Source organism: Megascapheus bottae, chromosome 9 (genome assembly GCF_031878675.1).
Source record: "Megascapheus bottae isolate mThoBot1 chromosome 9, mThoBot2.hap1, whole genome shotgun sequence".
NCBI classification, from domain to species: domain Eukaryota; kingdom Metazoa; phylum Chordata; class Mammalia; order Rodentia; family Geomyidae; genus Megascapheus; species Megascapheus bottae.
Genome location: NC_143517.1, coordinates 14195596 through 14206487, shown reverse-complemented (window position 1 = coordinate 14206487; position 10892 = coordinate 14195596). Strand labels below are relative to the sequence as shown.

General features: G+C 37.8%; 1 pseudogene; it reads right to left on the bottom strand.

Moving 5' to 3' along the window:
* Nucleotides 1–6608: 6608 nt before the first annotated feature.
* On the bottom strand, nucleotides 6609–7745 carry LOC150058802 (G patch domain and ankyrin repeat-containing protein 1 pseudogene; annotated as a pseudogene).
* Between the last annotated feature and the right edge of the window lie 3147 nt (nucleotides 7746–10892).

Below are 10892 nucleotides of genomic sequence, written 5' to 3'. Positions count from 1 at the left end.
TGGGAAAAAAAGAAATGAAGGTAGATTTAAGGGAATGGAAAATTCTTCAATGCTCCTTTATTGGAGGGAATGACATCATGAAATATGGCCTAATGCTTTTTACAAATTCAATATAATGGCCATCAAAATCCCAATGGTACTCTTCAATGACATAGAGAAAGCAGTCCAAAAATTCTTGTGCAATAACAAAAGACTCCAAATACCCAATACAATCTTTAGCAAGAAGAACAGTGTAGATAGGATATCAATACTAAACTTCAAACTCAATTACAAAGCCAGAGCAGTAAGACAAACAGCTGGTACAGGCACAAGAATATGCTTGAGAATCAACTGAACCAAATCAAGAGCCAGGAATGAACCCACGTATCAGTTAAGGGAGTCAAAAACACAAGCTCAAAGAGAGATATCCCGGGCCGTGAGTTTGGCCTAGTGGTAGAGTGCTTGCCTAGCATGCACGATGACCCGGGTTCGATTCCTTGGTACCACATACATAGAAGAAAGCTGGAAGTGGTGCTGAGGCTCAAGTGGTAGAGCTCTAGCCTTGAGAAAGTCCAAGGACAGTGCTCAGGCCCTGAGCTCAAGCCCAGGACTGGCAAAAAAAAAAAAAAGAGAGAGAGAGAGACAGAGAGATATCCCGAGCTGGGGCTCATGCCTATAATCCTAGTTAACCAGGAGGCTGAAATCTGAGGATAGAGGTTCAAGGCCAGCCTGAGTACTAAAGACAAAGAGACTCAGATCTCTAATTAAACACTAGAAAACCAGAAGTGGCACTGTGGCTCAAGGGATAGGGCAGTAGCCTTGAGCTGAAGAGCTCAGGGACAATGCCCAGGCCCAGAATTCAAGCCCTATGATCACCACCAACAACAATAACAAATGAAAGAAAGATAGCCTTCAACAAGGGGTGCTGAGAAATTATGTATATATACATACACTTATGCTTCAAAGAATGATATTGTAGCATTTGCAAGGAAATAGAAAGATTTAGAATAATATAGAGAGAATAATATATATAAAAACTATATATATATATATATATATTAAAGTAAGCTAGACCCAAAGAGACATAGGCTGCATGGATTCCCTCATTTGTTGTAACTAGAATCTAAAACTAGACACACGTGGTACACTTGGAAATGATCAATTATACAGTACACTAGACATTAACACAGTGAGACCAGGAGGATATTCTTAGGAAAGGATCACAAGGCTCAATAGCCTTGTTCATATTCATATTCATGTTCAGTATCATGTTCATATGATCATATAAAATGATATGTATAAAATGAACTCCAAGAAATGGAAACAAAGTGTTTTTTCTTCTCTCCTTTGTTGCTATTTTTTTATTTTCTGTACCTTTTATCTTATATATGAATTTAGCAGTTTTGGCAGGATAAGAGGGAGCAGAGAAATGGTGGGAAATGGGTAAATAAATGCAACCGTGATAATCATTAGACATTACATTGAAAATAAACTATACAACTTAGGAAGAGTGAGTAGGGAAGGAAAAACTGAGAGAAAACAAGAGGTGACATTGTTCATAAAGAAACAAATGTATTACCTGACATACATAACTACAACCCCTCTGTACGTCACCTTTACAATTACATTTAAAAAAATAGGAAAACTAGCAAATCAATTAGTTAAGTGGATACTGGAAGTCCTGGTACCTGTATGTGTGCTCTTTGTCTGAGTTATATTGTGCTTCACTGGTATTAAATGTTGGATTTATTCCTCAAGTAGAGACTATCTGACCATTATTTTCTCTTTTAGTCTCCTTTTCAAGCTCTCCCAGAATTGGAAGAACACAGAGTTCTCTGAATCTGATTTTCCAATTCCATTCAGGTTCCCTATGTGCCTCTTCTTCCCTCAATAATAATATGTACTTGCATGAGGGAGTACTTGGAAAAAAGTATGTATTTCTTATATTTACAAGGATCTGATGACTTTCTACTACCTACCTTTTATTTAATGCCAAAATTTTAGTATTATCCTTTATTTTTGTTCTTTCTAATCACACTTACGTATAATGTCCATGAGAAAAAGGAGTGGGTTGGACAAGTCTATACAGGTTAAGTTGCTGTTATAAAAACGTTCCACTCATGTCTTCAGCTGAAGCAATGAATGGAATGAATAGGTAACCCCACAGTCTATGTTCTGAATTCATCACTGAACCCACATTTTCAATGGTTGTTATGAGTGGAAGGCTGAAAGCAGATGGTAAGTATGCTATGGCAGGTGCATTTTGGCCAAAAGAAGGATTCCTCTCTCAAAAGACTTCTAAAAATCTTCCATTTGTTAAGAAAGTCCAACTGGTTTTTCCAAAATATTCTTTGTGTTGAGTATACTACTCTATATCTATCCTTTTTCTTTTCCCCAAGGGTAACATGTGCTCCTCTCCTCAGCCCCTCTATTTCTTTCCTGCTTCTTCACTTGTGTGTATAATGTTGGAATGAGTTTCTCAGAAGACTCAACTAATGCAATCTTCTACTGTTCTAAGTAATTCAGGATGAGTGGATTTAAACAAAGAAGACATCCATCCACGGAGTTAAATAGTAGATTACTAATTTGGAGGCCAGTGATTAGGTATATCATTACCTTAACTTATTTTCTATGCAATAGATAATGATCAGGGTTTTGTAGCAAAGGTAAGTGACCAAGTATCGTATGCACAACAATAACTGAATTTCTATACAGTCTCCTTTTTTTCTTAGTTATTGATCCAGTGTACATCTGGGAGCAAATAACAAAGTACCATGCTTGTTTTATGGATATATTAAACATCGTAGTTGCGCAGGAGGAGAAATATATTTTCCTTATTCATCCTACATCCATGATTGAGTCAAATGAATGAGAGAAATATATATGTAGATATATATGTATGTATATGCATATATAATTAGCTAATAAAACTGTTACATGACATGAGGGAACTAATGAGGAAATGAAGATCTGGAAAAACTTGTGTTTTAATGCAAGTTTTGAAGAATAAGTAAACAGTTGTAGTGCAATGTGATTACATAATTATGAACTTATGAACTTTGGATAATAAGCAAGGAAGAAATCAGGAAGGACTATTTATTGGGGTTCTTTCTGTAACAGTCTTTGGAAATAAGTATGTTGCATTCCTCTAGGTAGATATAAGGAAATAATTTCTTTTTTATAATTATAAATGGGATGTACAAAGAGGTTAGCATTTCATAAGTCAGGTAATGAACACATTTCTTTGTAGACAATCACCCTTCCTTAGCTCTTTCATAGATTTTCCCTCACACCCTTTCCTACAAGCAGTAAAGTTCATTTTTAACATAGTGTCACATGAGTGTCACGTGTCACTGCTTCACTGTTTGTCCCTCCGTTTCTGTGGGAAAGTTGCTTCTTTTTTAAATTTAATTTAATTTCATGATCAAAGTGATGTACAGAGGGGTTACAGTTACATACATAAGGTATATTTCTTGTAAAACATTGTTACCCCCCTCCTTTGTTTCTCCCTCACTTTCTCTCCTCCTTAGCACCCTCCCCACCAAGTTCATTTCCAACAGTATCTGGTGAGTATCACTGCTGCACTGGTTCACCCTTTGTCCTGTGTCACACCATTTTGTTGTTCCCCTTCCCTTCCTAATTCATATAAGCATATATACAATACACAACCATTTCTTCAGTGAACTGTCCTACCCTTTGAGCCACAGAATCACTTCCAGTTTTCTGGTGGTTAATTGGAGATAAGAGTCTCTCAGACATGGGAAGGGGTAACAATGTTCAAGAAGTAATGTACCTACTACCTGATGAGTGTAACTCTAACCCATCTATGCATCTCCCCAACAATACAATAAAATAAAACAAGAAAGAAAAATAATTCAAGTAATTTAAATAAATTAGCAAAAATATTAAGCATTTAAATTGTTATAATATCAATGTTGAATTCAGTAAAACCAATAACGGTATATCTGACAATATAGGCAGCCATATTAGAGTGACTAATCACATTACAGAAGATTTTATATTCCACAAGTATTTATTCTAACACTCCATTAGGTAAATTCTACTGTGTTTTAATATTATTTCATATATCATTAAAATTAGGACATGACAGATTTTAGAGTAAAGACCAGGCAGCCCAACAAAGAAACTTTAAGTTATTTCTCTAATTTTTTTCTGTTGATACAAGATATCATGACACATCTTGGATACCTGTAATCTGAGCCTTCTGGAGGATGAGGCTGGAGGATTGCAAATTCCTGCCCCGCAGTGAGACAATTAAAAAAAAAAAGACATAACCATAACAGCCCTCCCCTTCCCCGCAAAGTAGATGGTTTACAGTTTCTTCTCATATTGGTCCAAATACCATATGATATCTCTACAACTGGAGCTCTGTTTATTTTTTTCTATAAGTCTGTAGTTTAGTAAACACGTACTTATCATGCTATCCCCAAATGGGTGGTAAATTCTAATACCTGTCGAAATCTGTTCTTCCTTCTTCCATGCATCCATTGGAAGATAATTGAAGTACATATGCAGCCTGTTTTCCAACTAGGCTTGGAGGCACAACTAATTCATCAGCCATATTTGTTTAGAAGAAAATAGTTCTCATTTCTGGCTTTTCTGTGTATGTGATACCGAGGAATCGAACCCAGGGCTTCATGCATTCTAGGCAAGCACTCCACCACTAGGCCAAACTCCAGCGAGGGGGTGGGGGAGGCAAACAGGGACATCGAGGTGCGAGAAGTAGTGTGCCTGATGAATATAAGTGTAACACCTCTATACACTATCCCGACAATAAAGAAAAGAAAAAGAAAATAGTTCTCATTAAGTGTACATTGTAACCTTCCGTAAATTCAGAGGAATGGACTCAATATGGTTGCTATCAACCATCCATCATAAAGAAAAGATTTCACTGTCCCAAAGGACTCTCTAGGACACAGCTTCTCCACGCAGAAGAGCGTTCACCAACTAGTTCTAGAAAAAAAAAAATACCTTCGATCTTCTTTATGCCACTGAAGCATCTTTACATCACCTACATGGTGTACATTAACCTTTATTTTGAATTTGGCAACTGTTCTTTAGTAGTGCTCTCTAGATTTCATTATGACAATAAATTTTTCTTAGTTTTCTCCTGATTTTGGCTTTTTGAGTTCCACATTTATTAATCTGTGAGTACATAGAAATACACTTGATTTTTTGGGGGGTAGGGCTGAGCATAGCCTAATGGTAGAATATTCACCTAGCATGCAGGAAGTCCTAGGTTTGATTCCTAGGTATCACATACTCAGAAAAAGATGGAAGTGATGCTCTGGCTCAAGTGGCAGGGCACTAGCCTTGAGTAAAAAGTGTCCAAGCACAGTGCCAGGCCCTCAGTTCAAGCCTCAGGAATGGCAAAAAAAATTGATTTTATTAAGTCTGCAGTTAGCAACTTTTCCATATAGATTAATTTAATAGTGAATGTGGAAATCTTCAAAATCCTCAGAATTCTTACTTTCTCTACCAAGTTGCTTTGAATCATGAGTTCCAGCCCTTTTACACATTATTTTTTTGCCTTGTTTTATTGCCATTATTAACACCTCTTGTACAAAAATGCATAAAGAGGAGCAAAGATGTACTTCTCGTGGTTTATTGGGCATACATACAGGGAGATTTCATACTGAAACTTTTTTTTTCAGGTGCTTTATTGAAATGGCTGCCAGCTCATACCAGCAGCATTATTTTTATTTTTTTCTTATTTTAAGCAGTTATATTAAAAAATTTCATTCAACAAAGCAGTTTATCAGTGTCACCCTTTTCATCATTCTCCCGCATTCCTCACAACCCACCATTTCCCTCATACTTAATTTTGTAATATGCAATATATTTTGTGACTGTCTTCTCCCTACTTCTTCTCTTCTTTTATCTACTTCCCCTGCTTTTAGTTCCCCCATTTCCCTGATATACACAATGGTTTTGAATGCTCATCTCCAGGTACTATTTTGTTGGCCTGAGCCTTTCTAGGGAATTACATCTCTACACCTGTAAACTACAACTTCTAACCAAATAAAAGATGAAATGGAGCCTGCGTTTTTAACAAGGTACCAGAACATGAAGATAATTTCAATCTATAAACCTCAAGGATAAAATTAATTTCCTTATGTGATTCCCATATATATGTACAAGAGGACTTTGGGTTGTGCTTGTAGATACAATAATTCATACAATTAGAAGTTTTCTGCTTGTTTCTACTTTATTTACATTAGTAATTATTTATAATACTTAAATATTTATTAATTTTATAATTTGTGAATAAAACAACCATGTAATTTTCTTTAGTATTATGTTATTATGGTGAATTATAATAGTTGATTTTCAACTTTTAATCAATCTTTCTTTCCTGAAGGCAATTCAAATAGAACAAAATAGATTATCATGTTTATATGTGTTTGGTTTCAGTTTGCTAATACGTTATTTAGGAATTTTTCATCTGTACTTATAAAAAAATTTTAACGTCATTTTCTTTTCTTTTTAAAATAAGCCACAAAGGAATAAGATTTATTTCTCTATTCTCAGACACTCTAACAAAGGATCAGAATCTGCAAGTTTGACACCTGGACAGAGTCCAGACAGTTAAAGTCAAAGTGCCCAATCAGAGGTCCAAGTTCAGGCTTCAGAACCCAGACTATGGTCAGATTTCAGCCAAGTCAGAAATCAAGGTTCATATACATCCGTAGCCTCCGCTCCCAGGTCCTGTCCTTCTCCTCCTGCCTTCTGTTCTCCCTCCGGCTCAGGGTGGCCACTCGAGGGGCTCTCTCTTTCCCAGACATAGCCCAGGTATCCCTAGCTGTGAAGTGTGTGATTCGGGGCTGAAGGGCTGAACTGTAGCCTAATCCTTCTTGGTCCCTCTTGAGGACAGTGGGGATAGGGTTGGCATGGCCTTCACCCCGAGGTCCCAGCCCCATTCCTGGCTCCCAGCCCCCCTTCAGCAACAACTTGAAACCAGGGCTGGAGGTAGGAACACCCAGGGGAAGCTTGGGAGGACGGGGCCCCCTGGACAGCAACAGCAGGTGAGCAGTGGATGAGCAGTGATTGGAGTCTTCAAAGTAGGCATCACAAATCTCACAGAACTGTGGGGAGGGCAAGGGAGACTGATTCTCTGGGCTCCTTGTCTCTCCATGGCTCTCTCTGATCATGCGAGCGACCTCAGGAAAGCCTGCTTCTTCAGCCAGCTGAGCTGCATCCCTGCCACCCAGCTCACAGACCCAGGCAGCTCCTCGGCCAAGCAGATAGCGCACAGCAGCCCCCTGGCCTGCTCGGGCAGCACGCGTCAGGGGAGTCCACCAGAAGGCATCCGGAGCATTGATATTCTCTCCAGCTCCTCCTGCCTCCTGAGGCTCCAACAGCTTTCGAAGTTCCGCCAGGTTCCCCTCCTGGGCAGCCTTCAGTATCCTCTGCTTCATCTTGTCCTCTGCTTCCATGGATCTCTCTTGTTCTTGTCTTCTTGATACTTCTGTGACCATGGTTTCTGCTGCAGCCTCCCTCATTGTTCTCCTTTTCTTCCTCTTTCTTTCTTGGACAGGTTCAGGCCTAGATCTCTGGGGCTCGTGGACACAGCTGTCATCTGCAATCAGGGCCTCATAGAAAGCCTGGGCTGCAGCCCCATCAAGAATGGGTTCTGGCTCTTCAGGCTGTGGCTGCGGCTCCCCATCCTTCCATAGGTCACTGGGGTCTGTGGCTGGTGTAAATGTGATAAGGGATGGTCGGGACATGATGCCTCCGGTTTTATGTACGCCAGGAAACTAGGACTCTAGCGCCCCCAGTGGCCGGCCAGACTGGGATGAAGCGCTGGGCAAGGCAAATAAGGAGGCCCCAGAGGGTTGGCCCCGGGTGGCAGAGGCATCCATGTGAGGGGAGCTCATGGGATGGACTCCACCACCAGCTCTAGCTCGCGTCCCAGTCCCCTTCTCCGCCCTAACCAGGCCCCACAGCCCTGTGAGTCCACAACTACATTTCCCAGGCTCCCGTCATTTTCTTTTAACAACACTCTCACATTTGTTTATTATGACCACATTGACCCTATAATTCAGTGTACGAAATAGTGCCTTTATGCTTTGGCTCTAGGAGAATTTGTGCCAAAATGGTTTTATTTCTTCCTTAACAGAAAAATGACTGGTAAAATATCCAGGCCTAGAATTTTCTTTCTGTAAATGTTTTGTTTAGGGATCCATTTTATTTAACATTTACTTTATTTCTTCTATTAGCTTTGTTAAGCTTTAGCTTCCTGGGAATTTTGCCTTTAAGTGTTCAGATTTTCTAGTGATAGCATTTTCTAAAGTAATATTTTCTCAACAACTGATGTATCTATGACAATGCGATTTTTCATTTTCAGATGAGGAATTGTAGCTTTTTTTCCCCTTGGTAAACCCTGTCACATATTTATCAATTACATTCTTGTTTAAAAGTAACTATGTTGGTGGTTAAATTTTCTCTTTTGCATTCTATTTTACTTATTTAAATACTATCATTATTTTATTTCCTTCTATTTATGTGTGTATGTGTGTGTATTTATTTTGTGCTCTTTTTACTAAGGTGTGTGTGTGTGTGTGTGTGTGTGTGCACGCCCACGTGCCAATCTTACAATTTGAACTCAGGGTCTGAGTATGTCCCTGAGCTTTTCCTCTCAAAGCTAGCATTCTACCATTTGGGACACAACTCCATTTTCAGATTTTTTTGGTAGCTAATTAGAGATAAGAGTCCCAGAGACTTTCAACTGACTTAACAAATTTCTTTCTTTCTTTCTTTCTTTCTTTCTTTCTTTCTTTCTTTCTTTCTTTCTTTCTTTCCTTCCTTCCTTCCTTCCTTCCTTCCTTCCTTCCTTCTTTCTTTCTTTCTTTCTTTCTCTCTCTCTCTTTCTTTCTTTCTCTCTCTCTCTTTCTGTCTTTCTCTCTCTCTTTCTTTCTTCCTAACGTTCCTCTTCCCTCTTCTCCGCCTCCTCCCCCATCTCCTCCCCTTCCTCCACCTTCTCTTCTCCCTCCTCCTCCTCCTTCCTACTTCCTCTTCTTCTTCCTCCTTTTTCTCCTTCCCTACTCTTCCTCCTCCACTTCTTAGGTGTATTGTTAGACATATTAAGCTTTAACTAATACAATAAGGATTTAAAAATCTCTACAATAATTTAAAATGAGAGAACACAATTTTCAGGAAGCCACAGGAAGCAGTGACTTAAGATTTTCTTTATAAAGCTTTATTTTTAGCAATCTAGAGAGTATTCACCCTCTATTATCTGTCTTGCCTTTTATGGTTTTTATAGGAAAATTGATCTGCAGCAAACCAACTGTATTGCCTACTTTAATCCATGACTCATTATATAAAAAGAACAAGAATAACAGTAGCTTCTGAAAAAGTCAATCAGGTATTGGCCTAGAGTCTATTCCAGTCTTTTCAAATACATTCAAGTTTTCTTGTACGGTATCTGTCATTTAGGGGGGACTATTTTCTAAAATTGAAGATATAATAGAAAATATCTAAGCTGAAGTATGATGATAAAAAGTGAGAAACTTGTAGAATGCAAAAGAGACACATTGGAAATGTGAACTATCTGACTTCCAGAAAAAAGCATAACAATATTTGACAAGAAATGTACTCACTACCTTACATATATAACTCATCTGTATATCACTTTGATAAAAAATTAAATTTAAAAAATAAAACAAAATTCGAAAGGACAATTTAAAACTTATCTTCACAGTGGATAACAGATGTTTCATCACAAATTTAAGAAGAAATGTAAGACAAAGTATGATCAATACAAAAAAGCTCTCTTTGAATATAACAAAATGAAATTTCTGAAAAAATTATTTTTAGCAGTGATAGTAAAATAGAGATATCTTCCAAGCAAGAAAGAGCGGACATAATTACTTCCCAGAGATCCTAAAGAAAATAAATGGGCTTTCAAGTCGACAAAAAATTATTCTAAACAGAGGCACATAACTGTGGGAATTAATAAAGAAACAACCAAATGGCAAGTGGCATACACATACTTGAAAGGCAGAGCCAAGTAGAGTGTGAGTTTGAGACATTCTATTTAAAAGGATCCCTAAGTATTTTGTCAACAAACGATGATGTGTTTATAAAACCCAAAAATTACAAAGAATTTTAAAGAGTAATAAAATAAAAGTGGCAGCAGGGAAGAAATAAATATGTACATAAACCATTTATTAAAACTAACCATATACTAGACATTCAATATATCTAAAAGCTTTTCAAGGAATGGAGTCATTCCAAATGTTTCCCAATTACAGTAGACATAGTTTTCAAGGTGAGAAGAAAATAAGCACTAATAAAAAGGGTGATATATGCAAATCTAACTTGAATTTTCCTATATAGCCAATTCTGCTAGAACCATTCGTTGAAGAGGCTGTCTTGCTTTTTTTCCCATATAATTTTATTGTAATTAATAGAAGGGTTACATTATATTCACCAGATAGAGGGTGCATTATATCGCATACATTGATATCCTTTCTCATGTCTTGGTTCCTCCCCCTAACTCCACCCTCATCCTGTCTTCCAACTTCCCTATCCTATTTCAAATAATCAAATAAGCATATATACAATTATCAGATAACAAAGTGAAATACTGTAACCATATGAGATAACCAAGGGACAGCAAAAGAGATGAGAGATAACATAGTACATTAAGGACAACAATCACTGGTTATATGGCTTTTGTTTCTATATTCTGGAGGTCCTTTCATGTAGCATCTTACGATATGGCCATATGAATCAAGGTTTATTCTATTGTAAATTTCTGCTGGGAGAGCCCAAGGTTTCTACTGATTATGACAAATGAGGGAAACCATTGAGCCTATGTTCCTTTGAGTCTGGCTTACTTCATTTAATATGATTTTTTCTAAGTCCATTTCCTAACAAATGGAGTG